Source organism: Thalassophryne amazonica, chromosome 11, assembly GCF_902500255.1.
Source record: "Thalassophryne amazonica chromosome 11, fThaAma1.1, whole genome shotgun sequence".
Classification (NCBI taxonomy): Eukaryota; Metazoa; Chordata; class Actinopteri; order Batrachoidiformes; family Batrachoididae; genus Thalassophryne; species Thalassophryne amazonica.
Window position 1 is genome coordinate 46650796 of NC_047113.1, and position 23526 is coordinate 46674321.

Consider the following 23526-nt stretch of genomic DNA (forward strand, 5'->3'; position numbering starts at 1 on the left):
CAGTGCTGCTTTTGATACTGTTGACCATAAAATTTTATTACAGAGATTAGAGCATGCCATAGGTATTAAAGGCACTGCGCTGCGGTGGTTTGAATCATATTTGTCTAATAGATTACAATTTGTTCATGTAAATGGGGAATCTTCTTCACAGACTAAAGTTAATTATAGAGTTCCACAAGGTTCTGTGCTAGGACCAATTTTATTCACTTTATACATGCTTCCCTTAGGCAGTATTATTAGACGGTATTGCTTAAATTTTCATTGTTACGCAGATGATACCCAGCTTTATCTATCCATGAAGCCAGAGGACACACACCAATTAGCTAAACTGCAGGATTGTCTTACAGACATAAAGACATGGATGACCTCTAATTTCCTGCTTTAAACTCAGATAAAACTGAAGTTATTGTACTTGGCCCCACAAATCTTAGAAACATGGTGTCTAACCAGATCCTTACTCTGGATGGCATTACCCTGACCTCTAGTAATACTGTGAGAAATCTTGGAGTCATTTTTGATCAGGATATGTCATTCAAAGCGCATATTAAACAAATATGTAGGACTGCTTTTTTGCATTTACGCAATATCTCTAAAATCAGAAAGGTCTTGTCTCAGAGTGATGCTGAAAAACTAATTCATGCATTTATTTCCTCTAGGCTGGACTATTGTAATTCATTATTATCAGGTTGTCCTAAAAGTTCCCTAAAAAGCCTTCAGTTAATTCAAAATGCTGCAGCTAGAGTACTGACGGGGACTAGAAGGAGAGAGCATATCTCACCCATATTGGCCTCTCTTCATTGGCTTCCTGTTAATTCTAGAATAGAATTTAAAATTCTTCTTCTTACTTATAAGGTTTTGAATAATCAGGTCCCATCTTATCTTAGGGACCTCGTAGTACCATATCACCCCAATAGAGCGCTTCGCTCTCAGACTGCAGGCTTACTTGTAGTTCCTAGGGTTTGTAAGAGTAGAATGGGAGGCAGAGCCTTCAGCTTTCAGGCTCCTCTCCTGTGGAACCAGCTCCCAATTCAGATCAGGGAGACAGACACCCTCTCTACTTTTAAGATTAGGCTTAAAACTTTCCTTTTTGCTAAAGCTTATAGTTAGGGCTGGATCAGGTGACCCTGAACCATCCCTTAGTTATGCTGCTGTAGACGTAGACTGCTGGGGGGTTCCCATGATGCACTGTTTCTTTCTCTTTTTGCTCTGTATGCACCACTCTGCATTTAATCATTAGTGATCGATCTCTGCTCCCCTCCACAGCATGTCTTTTTCCTGGTTCTCTCCCTCAGCCCCAACCAGTCCCAGTAGAAGACTGCCCCTCCCTGAGCCTGGTTCTGCTGGAGGTTTCTTCCTGTTAAAAGGGAGTTTTTCCTTCCCACTGTAGCCAAGTGCTTGCTCACAGGGGGTCGTTTTGACCGTTGGGGTTTTACATAATTATTGTATGGCCTTGCCTTACAATATAAAGCGCCTTGGGGCAACTGTTTGTTGTGATTTGGCGCTATATAAAAAAAAAATTTATTGATTGATTGATATATATATATATATATATATATATATATATATATATATATATATATATATATGAAGACCACTCAGATGAAAGAACCAGATGCTTGGTTGGAAGCTCTCAGCTCCTGGGACCCTTAGAACCTCTGGGTATGATCTCACTCATTCTGTAAGTAAGTATAAGTAAGTAATGTTTATTTATATAGCACTTTTCACAGACAAGGAAAGTCACAAGGTGCTTCACAAAAGACACACATAAATAAAAATTCTGAGAATAAAAGACAATGTACATCACAATAAAATAACTCTAAGACACACATAGTGGTCATAAAACAGCTTTTTCGCTACTAAGGATTGAATGCCTGGAGAAACAGAAGGGTTTTAAGTTTGCTCTTAAAAACATCGACAGAGTCCAGTGAACGAAGAGACAAAGGGAGATCATTCCAGAGCCTTGGTGCAACGGCCTGGAAAGAGCGATCTCCTCGGGTCTTAAAGTGGGTACGAGGGACCCTCAGAAGGTTCTGATCCACTGACCTCAGGCTCAGAGCGGGAGCATAGGGACATAATAGGTCTCTAATGTAGGAGGGAGCCTGGCCATCCAAAGCTCTAAATGTCAACACTAGGATCTTAAAATGGAAACACAACGACACTGGGAGCCAATGAAGAGACTTTAAAACAGGAGAGATATGAGTCCTTCTGCTTGAGCGAGACAGCAGATTTGCTGCAGAATTTTGGACCTGCTGCAGACGGGACAGCTCCTTTTTGTTCAGACAGGAAAACAAACTGTTGCAGTAGTCCAAACGAGAAGATACAAAGGCATGAATAATCAACTCAAGATCATCTTTTGAAACAACTGATCTGAGTTTGGAAATCTTCCTCAGCTGGTAGAAACAGTTTTTGGTTAGCTGCTTGGAATGATGCTCAAATGACATTTCTTCATCAAAGATAACACCTAGGTTTCTCAGGCTAGATTTTTCAGATGAGCTCAAAAGACCTAAATACTGTTTAATCCCCGGAATGACATCATCAGGGTCAACCACCAGCACCTCGGTTTTATCCGAATTTAACTGCAGCGAATTTGCACCAAGCCATTGTTTTATTTTCTCAAGGCAGTTCATTAGAGAGTCCATTTTCTGGATCTCAGGGGCTTTGAATGAGCAGTAAATTTGGATGTCATCAGCAAATAAATGATAAGAAACATCAATGAACTCCTGGATAATCTTTCCCAAGGGGAAAACATAGAGCAAAAACAAAATTGGCCCCAAAACAGAACCCTGGGGTACACCACACGTCAAACTGGCAGAGTCAGAAATGATCTGATTTGCAGTGACACTAAAGCTACGACCTGACAAATAAGAGATGAACCACGCTAGAACAAAACTTGTAAAACTTGCATTCAGTTAAATTCTGTGTCATTTAAATTATGTTTAATAAATCTCTGAGTGGTGGTTTAGCCCTCAGAGTAACTGTGTTTAACCCCTTAACGCCTGAATTTATATAGCTGTATATAAAAAAATGTTTTGTGTGTGTTTTTGCCTTTAAGTAGATGGTAAATAATGTTGAGATTATTAATTACACTTTTGCACAAAAAGTAAATAGTAATTTTGGTATTTTGGTAATAATTTATGTTATAATGTTATAATAATAATAATGGTATGTTGCAAATTTGCGACAACAGGCATACTGGTCAATTTGGTATGTTGCATATTTGAGTCAAATATTGTAGCATATATGCGACAATAGGTGTTAAGGGGTTAAATTTAAATAACTGGTCAAAACTTTCTTTCAAATCAATGGACACGCGGGATAAGAGAGACAGGGGGGGGCGAGGTCACTGGAGACCCCTGAATTATCCCAAGAATGGCAACCACCTAGGCAGAAAATTAGTCCATCTCCACTTCTCAACCTATCAACCTATCTGCCACTGCAATGTGAAACATGGGTGTCACCTTGGTCTTCTTCAGCCAACACAGATGCACCTGTGTGCTGGCTCACACCCAGAGAAACACACTGCACGACCAACATGTTGTACCTGACTCTCCCTCACAAAGCAATGATATGTCTTCCTAACCATTCTTTTGACACAAAGTCATTCCAGTACTACTACACAAGAATCCTGAGTCGTTGCCTTCAGTCATTGATTAGGGACCATGTCTCTGCAAAAAAACATCAGTATTGCCACACACCTGCCACACGACCTTGTGTCTCCATAAAGTCTTCTCAGATCCTTCTTGATCTCAACAGCAACAACTGCCAAGATATGTTCACTGCATCCAGATACATTTCTGATGGCCTAGTCCAAGATGCCATTGAAAGCCTGAACTTTAATCTTGATCCAATTGAAAAATTAAGGAAGGACTGAGGCCATAATTTTATCAAACTTTGAGTATATTGAGCTGTGAGTGAAAGCAAAGCACAGCCTTGATGTTTGTGCAGTGGCTGGAGGTCAGTGATAGTAACAAGGGAGTGCGAAATGAATGAGTCATGGTTATAGGAAGTGTATCTGACCGTCTGTTAACCTTTGTTATTCCTGCAAAGCAGCTCTCAAAACTATTTGCCGCAACTCCATCCAGCATATCTGCAAGATATGTAACTAAAGTGCTTTAATTTGTTGTTGCAGCCTCTGCATTTCGTTTTTGGACTCTCATTTTGGACATCTGCCTTCGTGACTGCCCCTCCCCCACGCTTTTCTGGCTCCTAATGAATGCCAGGCAGGACAGAAATAGAGCAAATGGAGTTACTGCCTGCGCCTGCCTGTTCAAATCACACAAGATTTTAGTCATGGAACCAAAAAAGTTCACGACTTCCAGCTAAGCGATTCAAACAAGTTATAACCTTAGATGGAAGTCGTGAACTTTTTTTTTTTTTTTTTGGTAAACGGCACTACTTTCTTTCACAATGCAGCAGTCCCTGTTTTTATTCTAAGCGTTAAAAACGGTCCTTCCTGTCGCCGGGATCTGCACTTTGCGTGCGTAAAATTACGCGCAGCCAACGACGCGTAGTCATAATAAACCTTCTCATGGAAGCACGCTTTTTAAACAGTAATTTCTTAATGCCATAAGACTCCGCTCTTACAGATTCATTCTCTGGCGCAGAGAAGCGGCGTGCCGCAGTCGTTGCGTCACAGCACGGCGCGGCGCGGCGCACGTAACGGGACAGGACGGCCTGCGTGGAGACGGAGCGCGTTCAGCGGGGACACAGCGGACTGAACTGCAGCACCGTCCTCACCGACCATTTTGCTCTTTCTGGAAAAGCAGGTAAGTTTTCGTCGCTGATCTCGAGGCTTTTATTTGTCTCCAGCTGCGCAAAGACCGTAGATTTCTCTGGAAACACGTGGGAGAAGTTTGAAGCAGCAGCGGTGCCGTTATACTGTGCCAATGAACTACAGCAGACACAAGACGCCCACCACAGACATTTGACGTGGATAGGATTTAAAAAGAGAGAGAAAGAGAGACCCCAGTACAACTTTGCGGTTGTTTTATTTTCGAGGGGAAAAAAAACAGTTTACCAAAATGTATTAGATTTCTGAGTTCATTCATTCAGTAGTGAAGTGAGGAGCAGGGTGTGTCTCTGGATTTAAAGGCTCAATACCCCCCCCCCCCCTTTTTTTTCTACCAGGGTTTCAGTCCCACATTGGAGTTCATTCATGTTATTCTGGGAAACCTTAAATTAACAAATACTGCTCCCCTTTCCTGTCTCTACTATCTCTACAAATCGTGGATGGAACAAAGTCTACATTTGTCAAACATTTGTCTTTGCTATTTGATTTTTCTGTGAAGGCTTTCTGTTGCAGAACTCAAGCAACAGTAATAATTATATAATTTATTATTTTTGACGTTGACATATGCGGCCATAAATGGTTGTACACCCATTATCTCACAGAATTTATTAGGCCCTATGTGCCACCTTCTGCCCTGCAGTCTCTGCACAGCCTAGTCTCACGTTTTTTTTTCATGCTCCCATCACGAAATGAGTCAAATTTTCATGACTGGGTTTTTTTTAACTCACTATTACTAACCCTACTCTTACCCCCAACCCTAACCTTAACCATAACCTAACCCTACTCCGCCCCCCCACCCTAAACATGACTGCCCTGACACCCCCCCCCCCGCTTCACTTTTAATTTTGTGCAGTCATGGTGGAATGAATTAGAATGAATTTGTGCTGCTGTGACGAAAATGAGGCACTTTTCCTCACAATATCACAAACCAATAGATTAATGTATATTTGTGCTGCTGAATCACAACTTGCCGTGAGACTTCAGTATGCAGGTTTTTTGTGTGCCCAAGGTAAAAGAAGTCAGCCATTCAAATTTCATATTTACATCTTATTTTAATAAGGAGAACATATTTACCTTGGGGGTGAGGCGGGATTGCATAACAACAAATATTTTATTTTCCCTCTTATTCTGTCTACAGGAGCTAGTGCCTGTGTGCATGCATGAACTTTTCAAAAGACCAGAAGTTACCTTTGACCTCGGGTGTATTCGCACACGTAGCATGGAGGTGACGTACGTGAGATGTCTTGTAAATCACTCCAGAGGTGTTTTCTGGTTATAAAGCAGTGTTTTTAGATTTAGAAGTGTTTATTTCTCACTAGCTTTTACATAATATATGAGAAACATGATTGACAGAAAAAAGCTGCTTCAGAGCGTTTTCCGCCATCTTGGATTTTTTGTTCAAGCAACCAAATTATGTCACCATGGCTTTCTATACTCTGATTGGCTGTCAATGAGTGCTTTTCAGCATCCCTCACGCAAGTAAGGGGAAGCGCCCATGTGATTTATGATGTTGACTGTATGCGTCGGTATCATAAATAGTTCAAGGTCTTCTGTTCTTTTGAAATTTTCCCCTTCAGGGGAACTATTTACTAATTTCTTTCTAGACAATATGAATTTTGATCATATTGGCAATGTCATATTATGAATCCCCAATTTAAAGGCTAATAAATAAAACTATGGTGGTGTCAAAGAAAATTCTTTTCATGACTTAAATCTTAAACATTTGAAAGGCCATTCACCTTTAAGTAGAGCCTTTGCTCATTGTACACTGATTTTGTGGAACAGCTTCCCAGCAAACTGGTGAATCATTTAAGGTTAATTTTAAAACATATTTATTTTCTGTTGCTTATAATTAGGGTATAATCTTATGTAATTTTATTTATATTTGTTTGCATGATACATTTTTAATTTACTTGAATTTTGACTTTGGAACTTTCTGACTGAAAGTGCTATAAGATTATTATTATTGTTAGCAAAAATTGTGACAAAGTGCTTCATAATGTTCATAGAACATACAACAGTTAAATGCCAGTAAAAGAACAATTTGAGTCACGCATCATGTCTCAGAACAAAAATAAAACCTCATCATTAATATTTAAGTTATACGTCCATACTTAGATGGCCCCTAAATAGAAAATAACATACTTGCTATTGCTGCTATTTGTGGGTAAGAAAAAAGATGCCTTTCAGAAAGCAGATTATTCCACCAAAGAAAAGCGACAATAGGAAAAAAGCCCTTTATCATGCTGAGTTTTTTTTTATTATTATTATTTTTATAATGTTTGGAACACAAAGTAAGCTTGCAACTTCACAAGGCAAAGGACAGGAAGGTACATAAGGTTTCAGAAGTACAGTGAAGTGTCTGCATTCATTGTGGACAGGACAGGCTGAACGCTTGGCGATACTGCAAAAGTGAAACATGGAATTTTTTTAGGTAATTTCTCTAATATAGAATTTAAAAGACAAAGTGGGCTTAAACACACAAAGAGTCCGAATTTTTCACTTTATTAACTCAAAGAAGCAGCTTGATAGTGTTAATTTAATGTATTGTATAATTATTGCAAAATTAGAAGAAATCATCTGTCTTTTACTTCCAGATATACTCTACATGATTGACTGCGAACAGTTCATTTTAGTTCACTGATTTTTCTAGTGTTAAGTCATATTATCAGTTAACTCAAACTGCTATGCATGAGTAAGGTCTAGACTCTTGACCTCACCAATCCTTTGAGCATGCACGTTGGCAACAGTGGTAAGGACAAACTGACCAATCAGCTTTTATTATTTTACAGGAAGAAACCTCAAGCTGACCAGACAGACAGAACAGAAAGCCCAGAACAAATTTGACAATACATGCAGATAGGCCTGCTTATATCGGGAAAATTATGACTGTGACAATCAGATATCACGCATTGTACACAGTGAAGGTATAACATAATTGAACACACTCAACACATCTGTCCAAGGTCACATAGGGTAGCATCCAAGGGAGTAGAGTGACAGGGGCAGTCCACAGTGTCAACTCAACCTCTGTGTTGGGAAAGTGTAGGAACACGGACCCACAACAGGGGGCGCAAATGAACGGACAATGGAGAAAGTCAAATCACAAAGTTTTACTGTTGTGAAATCACACAACAAATACAACAGATTACAAATACAGCAGTAACCGAATTCCAATGGTGTCGTGTGGGCAGGCTCGACGATAGGAGACGTCTGTCCGAGTTGAACCGGAACCACCCGATCTCCTCTGCCACCGAACCCCGGGGATACTGGAGCCGCCAAGTCCCGAACCCCAGGTGGCCACTGCCTCCGCTCGTCGGATCCGGTACTGCTGGCAAGGAACAGAAACAGTCAGGTGTGGGTGCGGCTGCACCCAGCAACACACAGGGTGGGAACACCACCTCCACCTCTTGTCAGGAAAATACTGGTGAGTGCAGGAGTGTGAGTACTTATCCAAGAAGTCCAAAACAATCTCCCGCTGTACTACTCACTATCTGCTATCCAACACACAAGCAACAAAGTATTATCGTCAAGAACACAATCGGCTGAGTACGTTACCTCCTTAGTAGAGCGATAGCTCGGCAATGAGGTGGAGATGCCGTCCTGCTGATATACCTCCCTGTTGATTGATATCAGCTGTCTCAGGTGATGGGTGACAGCTGTCACCCTGGCTGCTCCTGTGAGGCGGCAGCGCCCTCCGGTGCCTGGAGCCCGCACTCCAGGCAGGGCGCCCTCTGGTGGTGGTGGGCCAGCAGTACCTCCTCTTCAGCGGCCCACACAACAGGACCCCCCCCTCAACGGGCGCCTCCTGGCGCACGACCAGGCTTGTCCGGGTGGCGACGGTAGAAGTCGGCCAGGAGGGCCGGGTCCAGGATGAAGCTCTTCTTCATCCAGGAGCGTTCTTCGGGGCCGTACCCTTCCCAGTCCACCAGATACTGAAAACCCCGGCCCATCCGTCGGACGTCCAGGAGCCGGCGTACAGTCCAAGCCCGCTCGCCGTCGATGATCCGGGCAGGATGTGGTGCCGGACCCGGAGTGCAGAGGGGTGAGGTGTGATGAGGTTTGATTCTGGAAACATGGAATACTGGATGAATCCGCAGTGAGGCCGGAAGCTGAAGCCTCACTGCGGCGGGATTGATGACCTTGAGAATTTTAAACGGACCAATGTATCGTTCCTGTAGTTTCGGGGAGTCCACTTGTAGGGGAATGTCCTTGGTGGACAACCACACTTCCTGCCCAGGACGATACGTAGGAGCCGGGGTCCGCCGCCGGTCTGCATGGGTCTTCGCCCTCGTCCGGGCCTTCAACAAAGCAGAACGGGCGGCACGCCACACCCGACGGCACTTCCGTAGGTGGGCCTGGACCGAGGGCACACCGACCTCTCCCTCAACCACCGGAAACAACGGGGGCTGATACCCCAAACACACCTCAAAGGGGAGAGGCCGGTGGCTGATGATACTTGACTGTTGTGGGCGTACTCGATCCAGGCCAGGTGGGTACTCCAGGCCGTCAGGTGCGCGGCTGTCACACAACGTAGGGTCTGCTCCATCTCTTGGTTGGCCCGTTCTGCTTGCCCGTTGGTCTGGGGGTGATACCCGGACGAGAGACTGACCGTGGCCCCCAGTTCCCGGCAGAAGCTCCTCCAGACGTGCGAGGAGAACTGGGGACCGCGATCGGAGACGACGTCTGATGGTATCCCATGCAGACGGACGACGTGGTGGACCAGGAGGTCCGCTGTCTCCTGGGCCGTTGGTAGCTTCGGGAGGGCCACGAAGTGGGCCGCCTTGGAGAATCGGTCCACTATCGTGAGGATGACGGTGTTTCCCTGGGACGGCGGAAGGCCCGTGACAAAATCCAGGCCGATGTGAGACCAGGGGCGATGAGGCACGGGCAGCGGCTGTAGCAATCCCGATGTCCTGCGGTGGTCGGCCTTGCCCCTGGCGCAGGTGGTACAGGCCTGGATGTAACCCCGGACGTCGGCCTCCAGGGACGCCCACCAGAAGCGCTGCCGGACGACTGCCACGGTTCTTCGCACCCCAGGATGACAGGAGAGCTTAGAACCGTGACAGAAGTCCAGGACTGCAGCCCTAGCTTCTGGTGGGACGTAGAGTTTGTTCTTCGGTCCGGTTCCGGGGTCCGGGTCTCGTGTCAGGGCCTCCCGGACGGTCTTCTCCACGTCCCAGGTGAGGGCGGCCACGATAGTGGACTCCGGGATGATGGGATCCGGGGGATCCGACGACTCCGTTCTGACTTCATCTTCATGTACCCGGGACAAAGCATCCGATCTTTGATTTTTGGTCCCGGGACGGTAGGTGATCCGGAAGTCAAAACGGCCGAAGAACAATGACCAGCGGGCTTGCCTGGGATTCAGCCGCTTGGCGGTCCTGATATACTCCAGGTTCCGGTGGTCAGTGAAAACCGTGAATGGCACAGACGTTCCCTCCAACAGATGTCTCCACTCCTCAAGAGCCTCTTTCACCGCAAGGAGCTCTCGATTGCTGACGTCATAGTTCTGTTCGGCTGGGGTCAACCTGTGGGAAAAATAGGCACACAGGTGAAGGACCTTATCGGTCTTCCCGCTCTGGGACAGCACGGCTCCTATCCCTGAGTCCGAGGCGTCCACTTCAACCACTAACTGGCGACTAGGATCCGGCTGCACCAGAACGGGTGCAGACGAGAAGCGCCGTTTCAACTCCTTGAACGTGGCATCGCAACGATCCGACCAGGTGAAGGGAACTTTTGGCGAGGTCAGGGCTGTCAGGGGGCTAACTACCTGACTGTAGCCCTTAATGAACCTCCTGTAGAAATTAGCAAAGCCTAGGAACTGTTGCAACTTCCTACGGCTCGTGGGTTGGGGCCAGTCTCTCACCGCCGCAACCTTGGCCGGATCAGGAGCGACGGAGTTGGAGGAGATGATGAACCCCAGGAAGGACAAAGACGTGCGGTGGAACTCACACTTCTCGCCCTTCACAAACAGCCGGTTCTCCAACAACCGCTGCAGGACCTGACGTACATGCTGGACATGGGTCTCAGGGTCCGGAGAAAAGATGAGTATATCGTCTAGATATACGAAGACGAACCGGTGCAGGAAATCCCGCAAGACATCATTAACCAACGCTTGGAAAGTCGCGGGAGCGTTTGTGAGACCGAACGGCATGACCAGGTACTCAAAGTGACCTAACGGGGTGTTAAATGCCGTCTTCCACTCGTCTCCCTTCCAGATCCGAACCAGGTGGTACGCATTTCTAAGATCGAGCTTGGTGAAAATTTGGGCTCCATGCAGGGGTGTGAACACTGAATCCAACAGGGGCAACGGGTATCGGTTGCGAACCGTGATCTCGTTCAGCCCCCTATAATCAATGCATGGACGAAGTCCGCCGTCTTTTTTACCCACAAAAAAGAAACCTGCGCCCATCGGGGAGGTGGAATTCCGGATCAACCCGGCAGCTAACGAGTCCCAGATGTAGGTCTCCATTGATTCGCGCTCAGGCCGTGAGAGGTTGTACAGCCTACTGGACGGGAACTCACTGCCCGGAACCAAATGAATGGCACAATCATACGGACGGTGGGGGGGAAGAGTGAGAGCCAGATCCTTGCTGAACACGTCGACAAGGTCGTGGTACTCCACCGGCACCGTCCCCAGATTGGGCGGGACTCTGACCTCCTCCTTAGCTCGGGAGCCGGGAGGAACCGAGGAACCTAGACACACCCGATGGCAGGTCTCGCTCCACTGAACCACTACCCCGGACGGCCAATCAATCCGGGGATTGTGCTTCAACATCCAGGGAAACCCTAAAACCACACGGGAGGGGCCTGAGTCACAAAAACTCGATCACCTCCCGGTGATTTCCTGACACCACCAGAGTTACAGGTGGTGTCTTATGCGTGATCGGAGGGAGTAGGGAGCCATCTAGTGCCCGAACCTGTACAGGCGAGGTAAGCGCCACCAGGGGGAGCCCTATCTCCCTGGCCCATCTGCTGTCCAACAGATTCCCCTCAGAGCCCGTGTCCACCAGTGCTGGGGCCTTCAGGGTTGAGTCCTCATAAAGGATCGTAACTGGGAGTCGTGTGGCAATGTGGGTGTGTCCCACGTGAATGTCTCGGCCCACCCCTAGCCCAGTCTCTAGGGGCGGGCGTTGGAGTTTAACCGCTCGGGGCAGTCTCTCACATGGTGCTCTATTGAACCACAAATAAAACAAGCTCCGTGGGCCCGTCTCCTCTGTGCATCTGGTGCCCTAAATGTTGCCCTACTCGTGTCCATAGCTTCGTCAGCAGGGGAGCTGTGGGCCCCACGGAGCGCAGGGGCCGTGGAGCGTGGGGAAGGCGGAGCGCGGTCGGAACCGGAAGGGAGCGGGACGGCGCGTGCCCGGCCACGCCCTTCGTCTCGTTCCCGCCGACGTTCTTCTAACCGGTTGTCTAACCGTATGACAAGATCGATGAGCCCATCTAAATCCCGCGGTTCGTCCTTAGCCACCAGGTGCTCCTTAAGAACCAAAGACAGTCCGTTTACAAAGGCGGCGCGGAGTGCAGTGCTATTCCAGCCGGACCTCGCAGCCGCGATGCGGAAGTCGACTGCATAGGCAGCTGCACTCTGACGCCCCTGTCTCATTGACAGTAGCACGGTTGAAGCGGTTTCGCCTCTATTGGGGTGATCGAACACGGTTCTGAGCTCCCTTACAAACCCATCATATGTCAGAAGGAGCCGTGAATTCTGCTCCCAGAGCGCTGTAGCCCAAGCGCGTGCCTCACCGCGAAGCAGGTTTATTACATAAGCTACTTTGCTAGCATCAGTCGCGTACATGACGGGACGCTGTGCGAAGACGAGCGAGCACTGCATAAGAAAATCTGCGCACGTCTCCACACAGCCTCCGTACGGCTCTGGAGGGCTTATGTAAGCTTCAGGGGAAGGTGGGTGGGGTCGTTGAACGACCAGTGGAACATCGCTGTTATGCACAGGGTCGACGGGAGGGAGAGCCGCAGCGGCGCCCGGAGGGCGCGCTTCCACCTGCGCGGCGAGAGCCTCCACCCTGCGGTTCAGGAGGACGTTCTGCTCGGTCATTAAATCTAGTCGTGAAAGCGGTGAGGATCCACTGCAACTCACCGATTACCCCTCCTGCGGACGCCTGCACGTCCTGTTCTTCCATTGGCCGTTCAACAGCCGGTTGACGCCCCTCGGGATCCATGACGTTGGCCGAGATATCCTGTTGGGAAAGTGTAGGAACACGGACCCACAACAGGGGGCGCAAATGAACGGACAATGGAGAAAGTCAAATCACAAAGTTTTACTGTTGTGAAATCACACAACAAACACAACAGATTACAAATACAGCAGTAACCGAATTCCAATGGTGTCGTGTGGGCAGGCTCGACGATAGGAGACGTCTGTCCGAGTCGAACCGGAACCACCCGATCTCCTCTGCCACCGAACCCCGGGGATACTGGAGCCGCCAAGTCCCGAACCCCAGGTGGCCACTGCCTCCGCTCGTCGGATCCGGTACTGCTGGCAAGGAACAGAAACAGTAGGTGTGGGTGCGGCTGCACCCAGCAACACACAGGGTGGGAACACCACCTCCACCTCTTGTCAGGAAAATACTGGTGAGTGCAGGAGTGTGAGTACTTATCCAAGAAGTCCAAAACAATCTCCCGCTGTACTACTCACTATCTGCTATCCAACAACACAGCAACAAAGTATTATCGTCAAGCAACACAATCGGCTGAGTACGTTACCTCCTTAGTAGAGCGATAGCTCGGCAATGAGGTGGAGATGCCGTCCTGCTGATATACCTCCCTGTTGATTGATATCAGCTGTCTCAGGTGATGGGTGACAGCTGTCACCCTGGCTGCTCCTGTGAGGCGGCAGCGCCCCTCCGGTGCCTGGAGCCCGCACTCCAGGCAGGGCGCCCTCTGGTGTGGTGGGCCAGCAGTACCTCCTCTTCAGCGGCCCACACAACACTCTGTCCCGTAGACAGCCAAGGAGCAGAAAAGTGCCACTAAGATAAAGAGACCCAATAATTTACATTAAAATCAAGAGCTACCTGCTACATTACATAGCAGGAAACTCGGACCTCAGGTCCTCAAAAACCGATCCTTAGTATCCTACCCATAACATTGATCTTTTCACAACATACAAGAACAGTGGCCTCTTGTGGCCCCAGGACCCTGCAGTTAGCAACAGTGTTCCATAAGCAACTTGTTAGGCCTTTTTGTTTTTATTTTATGTTATGATCTATTGTAAATGTTAAAAGGTGACACATGGTCCCGTAAAGGAGGTTTACTGGTCCTCGCCCTTTTATCTATCAGAACCCAAAACCTCAAAGGTGAATTTTCAGTTTATACCAGGTGGTACATGACTGACTGGACTCCATTAATTCTATTTTTTGCTCTGCTAAATGCACAGAGGATAATAAGAAATCAGAACACGATTAATCAACAAAACATTGTGTGTTTATACTCAAATACACACACACACACACAGACACATTCCTTCTTGTGTGCTTCATGCTGTGGTCTTGTTCGCATTTTGCAACAACTTACTGTATGCATGATAACACTGGAGGAGCGTTCTACCACAACAGTTTTGCAGCATTGCTATCTCATCTTACGTCAGTCAGTCAGTCAGTCTCTCTCTCTCTCTCCCTGTAGGGTCTGAAGCCACGAATCGTGTGAGCACAGAAGACCAAACATAGACATGGTAAGTGGACAGAACATAATGTCAGTATAATGTAGATTAGATTATGCAGCTCGCTCTCATATTGTCTGTCTACCAGCACGGATGGTTTTGCGTTTAGCTGAAAGAGGTGCTGACAAACTGAGGTCAAATGAAAAGCTAAACATTAATTTGCTGACACCTGCCACCATGTGAGGTCCTCGCTTTGTAAAGGCAACAGTGTAGGGTGTCGCTGCTACCTCACAGTGGACAAGCCTGAGAGCATCTATCCAAAAGGCAACTTATCTTTACAGAATGATTGAAGGATTTATTAGCAGTCCGATCAATAATATTAGCAGCCCTGAATTTTAAGGGTCGGATTTAAACAACAGTATGTAGGATTTATTGCCATCTACTGGTGAGGTTGCAGATTGCATAATGTCATGGTGGGTGTTGCTGGTTTTGCTTGCTTAGCTTCTCTTGTGATAATCAATAAGCATGACCACCCTCCCCCGCAATTCACAAAAATAAGGGTTCTCAAACATGTTACCCTGCACTAGCAACAAGTAGATTATGTCCAGTAGACCATGGGCCATGTAATCAATATCCCTATGGATTTTTGAGACCATGACTTACATCTAGGATGGGTGCAAAAATGTTGTGAAAGCCTATGGTACCCCAAACAACATACCCTTTTTTCACAAATGTGAATTTTGAGCATTAGTGAGAACCGCTGGTCCAAAATGTCAACATGCATCAAGTATATGTTATTTAAAAAAATCAAAACAATAACACACAAAGCATGCAATTGACTTTTGAAAAGTACTTTCATCAGTATTTATGAATTTTATTATTAAATAAATTGCTGAAAAAAAGGTGACCCAGTCACTCCATTTCAACCATCATTGCCCGTCCCTCATCAGACTCTTCTTCACTGTGCGTCATTATCTAAAGTTTGCATCCAGTGGATGTTATGACAAATCATGTCTGGCACATTTGCACAGATCTGTGCATGGAACATTGTTTTGCAGACATCTGCATCTCCATATTTAGTTAATTACCAATGCAAGTGCCATTACACAATCATGCAGTTGCATAAAACACAATTACCATGAAATAATTAGCCATATAGACAGTATTCCAATTATGCAATTTCTGAGCAGTATAACAAAACAATTTGTCCAGAGGTTTCCTGTGCAGTGAAGCATCTAAAGTCACAATGAATGATGAAATCAAATGGCCATGAGATGTGGCACTCCAATCAAGCAATGGCTGGAGAATAGCATGACCACCCTTTATTTTTATGAATAAATAAAGGCCCGAGGTCATCTACATGCCGAACAGTAAGCCTAAAAACAAAATCAATGTAGTATTAGGATGAATTAGAATTGTCAGATCATTAGAAATGATAAGTTGGCTAGTTAATATTTCTTTGAATATCATGGGTCATACATAATCAACAACAGGATGTACACAGAAAAATACAGCATAATAATTTTCACTGTTTTGTTTCACCATTACCAACAGTCATATTAATATTCACAGTCTTCTCTAAAACAGTCACCCAAGTACATAAAAGCAGTGATACACAGTCAGTGAGTCACAGAGTTTGAGTCATCATATATAAAATTTAAGCGACATGAAATGAAATATATACTTGCCTACGTATAAAAGCTGCAGCTTCTGGTTGTCCTTTAGGGGCCCCTTCACACATAGTGCAATATGTACAACTCAGGGCGACACCTGTCAAGCAGCCCATATGAGCGAACCAAGAAACATCACGCTGATGGTGCAGGTGTGCACGATGATGGTGCGATGGTTCGTGCAAGCGGGAACACCGTGCCACCAGCTGTGCAGTGTTCGCACAGCTGTTGTGAAGAAAAAAATAAATAAAACTTAAAAAATACATCTGCGACGGTTTGTGCACGTGGGAAGACAGCAGCCTTTTCACATCAAAAAAAATTACATGCCACCCACGGGAATCAAACCCACGCCAAAAGTTGTTATTACTAGTCAGAAACTTTACCACTGAGCTACTATCAGTGTCCTGTAAAAGTTGTGGGAAACTGCCTCATATCAGGAAGGACATGGACGTATTTAAAATAAATAAATAAATAGAACCGCACACCATATAAAAACACCGCATTTTATTGAATACCGCTTATCAAGCAGGCAATACAAGTATGATGCATCTGTTCCTCTGTAGATGACCCATGGTCACAGGCATACAGTCATGAATGAATGAATGATGAAGCATTTCATTCTTCTCATGTCCACATCTACTGGTCTGGTGCATCCAGCCAGCCGCACGACACATGTATCTTGTGGGTTCTGCGCTGCAGGACAGACGGCATGTCATGTGGAACAGAGCTCACGTGGGTGGTGTGACAGATCACCCACTGTGTGTTCTGATCTGACGGTCCGTTTCAGCCTGGGGACAGCCTGTCAATGCCCACACCGTGCACACGCTCACTCACTGCAGCCCGTCACCACAGCGATATATGATTTAATTTATGTCCACGTGATGACAGCAAGCAGACATACGCGCGTCACAGTATGCAGTTGTAGTCCATGTCCATCCAAACACAGTATGTGTTGTCCAGCTGGGATGTCCAGGTCAGCAGATCTCCACAGCCGCTTCTGTCGGCGACCACACCCCTGTCAGTGTAGTGCACACACCAAAGCCACACTCATGGGGCACTTAGACAAATTTCACTGCCAGTATGACAGTGGTTGTCTGCTGACTGTTGTTGTGTTAATAGTGCAAATTGCCACACATTTTCTAACTGCCAAACGAGCGGTGTTTGTGTGTCACCTGGAATTTCGCCGACACCTGCCGCGAGAGGGATTGATGTCTTTCAGCCGCTGGTGTGTGCAAATAGTTGTAGCAACAGGTGTACAAGGCAGCTACGATTTTACACGTTTTGCACACGATTCCTGCTTCATGCACACTTTATGTGCAAATCGACCAAATTTGCACTATGTGTGAAGGGGCCCTTACATTTATGCTCTTTGTAGTTCTTTCAACCCATTCCGGTAATGTGTGAATACCATGTATTGTGTAATCTACCATTGTTGGGTATTGAAGGTTTACCATTATTATATGTGTAAATGTGAAATAAAACTAGCTGTGAAATTCGCAACGTACTGTAAATTAATCTAGGATGCAAGTAATTGTATCACATGTATATTATATGTCTGTTTTTTATTACCCAAGCCCATCAAATATAGCCATCGGGTATTATGAAGAATTTGCGTCCGTCTGTCCGTTTTTGCTCAGCATAAGTCCAGTTCTATGAGTCTTCATATTCACAGGGAACATTCTTGGGACACAAACCTTGGACAAGTTCAAGGTCGCTAACCTTGACCTATTGTAAGAGGTATTTTAAGAGGTTAAAAAGTCACATTCATTCTGACATCATGATGTCAGTTGCAGGTCTCTGTAAAACCGCTTCACTTATGTGCTTATATACATGTTAATCATATATTCTGTAAAAGCTAGTGAGAAATAAACACTTCCAAAACTGAAAGCATTGTCTTTGGAACCTAATAACACCTCTGAAGGGATTTACAAGACATCACAGGCTAACTGCAAACACTTTCTTTTGTGTGTAAATATAACCTCTTTCATATATTATGTAAAGGCTAGGGAGAAATAAACACTTCCAAAATTAAAAACACTGTTTTTGTAACCTGATAACATCTCTGGAGTCATTTACAATACATTTCAGTGTGCATGCTAATTTCCGCTAACTCAAAGCTAACTTCCGCTGTTGTCAAAAGCTCATAAACATAAATATTGTGATTGATTGATTAACAGAGAGGCTTTATTGAACATGTATAAATTGTAAGACAATTAGTTATTAATAATTAATGTAAATAACAATACGTGTGGGTGTGTGTGTGTGTGTATATATATATATATATATATATATATATATATATATATATATATATCCCTTTGGCTGCTCCCTTGTTTGCACTCGGGGTTGCCACAGCAGTGTTGTATAAAGTACTGGAAAATCACACTTAAGTAAAAGTACAGATACCCATTTAAAAAATTACTTTGGTAGAAGTTCAAGTCACTGATTGAAATGCTACTCAAGTAAAAGTCTTAAAGTATCTAGTATTTATTGTACTTAAGTATGACAAGTAATATACAACTAAATGTACTCAAGTATTGAAAGTAAAAGTACAAGTAAATGTTAATAATCAAAAACGGACTGATTTTTTATATAAAGTTTATCTAGGCTTGTAAATGACTGGTCGTATTGGTCAAAATACTGAAAATTGTGCACATCATACAAAAACACTTCAGAAACAAGGTTTCAAAACCTAAACGAGAGTAGGCTACTCACTAGGTGTTCACAGGAAACTAGAGCCCGACCAATATATCAGCTGGCCGATATTATCGGCCGATATAAGCCTTTTTCAAAGTACTCACTATCGGCCAAAAGTTTGCCGATAGAACGCCGATAATTTCTCATAAACAGAACAGTTACTGAAATAATGTTTGTGAAATAATGTCCTTGCACCGTTTGTCCAGTAGATGGAGCTCTGACTCCATTCAGCTGAGAGCTGCTTACACCCCTGCTTAAATGTGTTCATCACCGGCCCCCGTAGTTCGCCGTCACACTGCACTAATTGGCTGACAAAAGCATACAAGTAAGTTTATAAGGATGTTGTTTGTAATAACTTTGCGATTACATTCACCCCACATTTCTCCTGTTTCAGTTCAACTAAGTTTGATTAACTCACTTTATGTAGTAATGTGTCAAATGTGCTTCATTGCGTCGGTCACGCTTTTTATTAAGCCCACGTTGTGTAGACCTTATTTCTAGCATGAAAAACTTTCATTTACTGCTAAGAGGTTGAAACATTCAGATTCACTGGTCAGCCGGAAGGGTTCTGGGAATTACTGCCGTTCGCCATTAACCCTCTGGGGCCGACGCTCGTATACGACGGCCGGGACCAAGTTTTACTAAATTCTAAATAACTTTTTAATAATATAAGATAGAAACTTACTCTTTTTTTTTTTTGCTAAAAAGTTCACTCCGTGGACTTTCGATCCACCGGCAGCCATCTTGATACTCCTCATAGAAGATGTGTGATGACGTGCACAATGTGAGTGTCCAATCGGAATTGGTTCTCCGTCACATGGTTTTCCAAAATCCAACCGTAGGGCAGATTTACCTCACGTGATATGGCAAAGATCATTTTCCGGAGTGATATCTTACTAGTTGGCCCGTTTTAATAGCCTCCCTAACTGCTCCAGTTGCATTTTTGCATTTTTTGAACTTGAAAATTCTTCTCTGTTATAAAGTTAATCAATATGAGGACAAAGCTTTAGCTTTTAGCTCATACCTTTTTTGTTAAGGGTCCAAAAAAGAACATTTTATTCATAAAAAAAAAAAAATTGGCTGATTTATCGGCTATCAGCAAATCAGCCGATTTATCGATTATCGGCATTTTTTTCATCCAAATATCGTAATCAGCATTGGCCTCAAAAAAATCCATATCAGTCGGGCTCTACAGGAAACAATTATTTCTATATGTATTTATTTATTTTCATTGTTACATGTTTATCTTTTCTGTTGCGTTTTGTTTCATTAGGTTCTTTTTGTCTTTTTCTCTAAAATTGTATTGTAACATTATTAGTCTATTATTATTGACTATTATGTATATTATGTAGACTATTATTGTTGTTGCTATAATATATGAATAAAAATAAATTTAAAAAATTACAATTTGACTCTTTTACGACAACGAACGCTGAGCCATTAATTATACAGAAAACAAATCAACACAAACGTGCTGATGCGAACAGCTTAATGCTAACTTTAACATTGAAAACGCCATAGACATGCTAAACCGCGTTAGCATCGGTCCCATTTTTAAGTTATAAAATACATCTATCAACTGTTTCAGAAGACCATAACAGGTCGGTTAACATAAAAATATTAAATATTACTCACAGACATATGCTCTTCAGGGTTTTCGCAGGGAAAAATTAGGTTAAAGCGAAATAAAACAATCCACAAATCATAGCTTGAAGCACTGCTTCGATCTGCGAATCACTGCTTCGATTGGTTCAACGTTCAAAGCAAAGCCGCGCTGCAGAAAAGTTGATTACAGACCCGCTGCAGGTCTGTAATGAATGTAGAGAAATTATCATTTTCCTGACAAACAAGTGCACAACTGCAAAAAAGCCTACCGGACATGCCTCATGACAAATCGGCCTGACTTCGTTGCAGTCACTAGTAATCAGTGGTGTCTCTGGGTGAAAACACGACTTTTTTCGTGTGTGTGTGTGTGTGTTTTTTTTTTGTAACGAGTAACGGCATGGCGCATAGAAAATGTATCGGAGTAGAAGTATGCAATTAAGGTCGGAAATGTAGTGAAGTAAAAGTGAAAGTAAGCTGAATTTAAAAAACTCAAGTAAAGTACAAAGTCTCCCAAAATGTACTTAAGTACAGTAGTGAAGTATTTTTACTTCGTTACTATACAACACTGCGCCACAGCAAATCCAAGGTGGATCTGCATGTTGAATTGGCACAGGTTTACGCCGGATGCCCTTCCTGACGCAACTCCACATTACATGGAGAAATGTGGCAGGGGTGGGATTTGAACCCGGAACCTTCTGCACTGAAGACAATGCTTAAACATTGCGTTATATTTTTATTTCACAATATGAAAATGTTTATTATGTTGTTGCTATTCAGTAACGTTGTAAATGGTAAATGGACTGCATTTATACAGCTCTTTTCCATCTGGATCAGACGCTCAAAGAGCTTTACAATAATGCCTCACATTCACCCCGATGTGAGGGTGCTGCCATACAAGGTGCTCACTAAACACCAGGAGCAATAGGGGATTAAAGGACCTTGTCCAAGGGCCCTTAGTGATTTTCCAGTCAGGCTGGGATTTGAACCGAGGATCTTCTGGTCTTAAACCCAGTGCCTTAACCACTAGACCATCACCTCCCCTGTTTGTACATGTTATTAAGTATTCTGATGATACAAAATTGGTTCATTCTACTATTACACTGTTATTTCTGAGCATGTTTTAAATTCTGTTCTTAAAATCCAGGCATACTAACTATAAAAAATAACATAATTTGATTGGGAAGCCTGTTGCTATGGACCGTATTTGTGTTTGCATTACTATATGTGGAAGCTCTCCAGCTGTCGTGATGAGTGCTGGTCGCTGAACTGAAGCACAGGGGCAGAGCATGTGCAGGCTGCAGAGCCCAGACTAGCCGTCTGCCTCAATGCAGCACTGATCTTTTAAGGCAGCAGCTGCAGTTTGAGCTTTCTGTGCCGAAGCCAAATTTTGCTCCACAGAAAATGCAGCACTGAATTTATCAGGAACACAATACCAACACTCCACAGGATGAAGCTACAGATTTCACTTTTTATAACAGAATCTGCATGCAACGCTTAAATGCAACTCTTGACACGTCTCAGGGTTTATGAACTGTTGCATAGCAAAGGGTGACGTGTTTTTGTGCAATCTAACCCCCTGTTGCGTGTCCCGCCACTACACACATGCACATCATCCATGCATGGACATACGCACGCACCATATGGTGCTTGTCCCACGCTGAGGAGGCAGTGAAACAGGTGCCAGTAGTGAGCTGCATTCATGGGAGTCTTCACCCTGCAGGGGCGTGCTGCTCCCCACTAAAGGTCAAATGGAACAAATGTAAAAACTAGAGTGCACTCACAGAGCACAGACGTCTGCAAGGCCCAACAGTGGTTTGTCTTTAACTGAGTTGAAGTACAGGTGGCACTGCTGATTCATTAAAGTACATCTTGGATAAAAAAAACAGTGGGAGGATAATGATATAAAATAATAAGTAAATATAACACAATGCTAAAATGTGAGCATGTAATCAATGAAAGAGTGTGTAGAAAGAATGTGACTTTGACCCCTTAGAATAGGTCAAGGTTAGCCATCTTTGAACTTGTCCAAGGTCCATGTCCCAAGAATGTTCCCTGTGAATTGACAGTGGTAGGCACAGCTAACCAAAAGTTAGCTTTGATAACCGCTTCCCTCTGCATAACTGCATTTTGTCTGTGTTAAATGCATAGAACACTGCCATCCACTGGATGGAAGTGTGAATAGCGACCAACAATCATACGGTCAGTTTGTGCAGAGTCACACTTAACAAACAAAATTTTAAGTTTTGCAAATGCCTTTTTTTTTTGTTTTACAAATGAAAAAATTACATATTTTCAAATACACATTTATTGTAAAACCAACACACATGTTACAGTAATGTGTATAGTGGTTTTTAAAAATAAATAAACCAACCAACCAGTGATGAGAGGAGGCTCATTTTCCCATAATGCCTTTTGGCATCTGTTTCTGTTAATGCTCAAACCTTCAGAATTAGTGCGTTACTTTAAAACTAAAAGATATGTGTGATGTTTTTACTTTGTAAGAGTTGACGTTAATGTCGATAACTGTCCTGGAATTTAGTTTTGTTTTTAAATCAAACCATAAGTGAAAAATGCCTTCCTTTTGATGTATTCTGCCACATGTTTGGGGCACTGTAGGTTGAATGCACAATGACTACTTTTTGTAGCAACCTGGCAGCCAGGCTCATATGCTGGGGTAGGGTTGAGCTCAACTCTCACAGCTGCGTGACTGCTGCAAAACACTTAACAGATGGGCACTAATGTGTATGATTTTAGAGTAACAATGTTTTTCACCGTTCAGCTTTACTCTTTACTTTACTCACTATGCCAGCAAAAAAAATGTTAGCAGACTGAAAGTTAGTGGAAACTGAATTTCGCGGAACCTAATTGGTCCGCTGATGGTTTTTCAAAGTTAGCTGAAAAGCTAATCCGCTAGCAAAAAATTAGCTTTGCTAATTAGTGGTTAGTAGATTATCGAAACTGTGCCCACCACTGGAATTTGAAGACCCTGGCAGTAAGTTTTTGCAATAACCGATACACATATTTTGGCCTTGGTTAACAATGACTGCATTTTCATCTATCTTAAAATCTGACCAATTTACACTGACATGCAAATGTTTGGGAACCCTTGGGTTTTTTTTACATACTGAAATATTATTATGCCATAA

General features: G+C 44.1%; 1 protein-coding gene across 2 annotated transcripts in view; it reads left to right on the forward strand.

The window, feature by feature from the left end:
* The first annotated feature begins 4651 nt into the window (after positions 1 to 4651).
* Positions 4652 to 23526, forward strand: part of anxa6 (annexin A6) — a 68936-nt gene continuing 50061 nt past the window's right edge. For both annotated transcript variants that reach the window (XM_034181496.1, XM_034181497.1), the window contains exon 1: positions 4652 to 4766. The gene's annotated coding sequence lies outside the window, so the exon portion shown is untranslated. The remainder of the gene's footprint in view (positions 4767 to 23526) is intronic.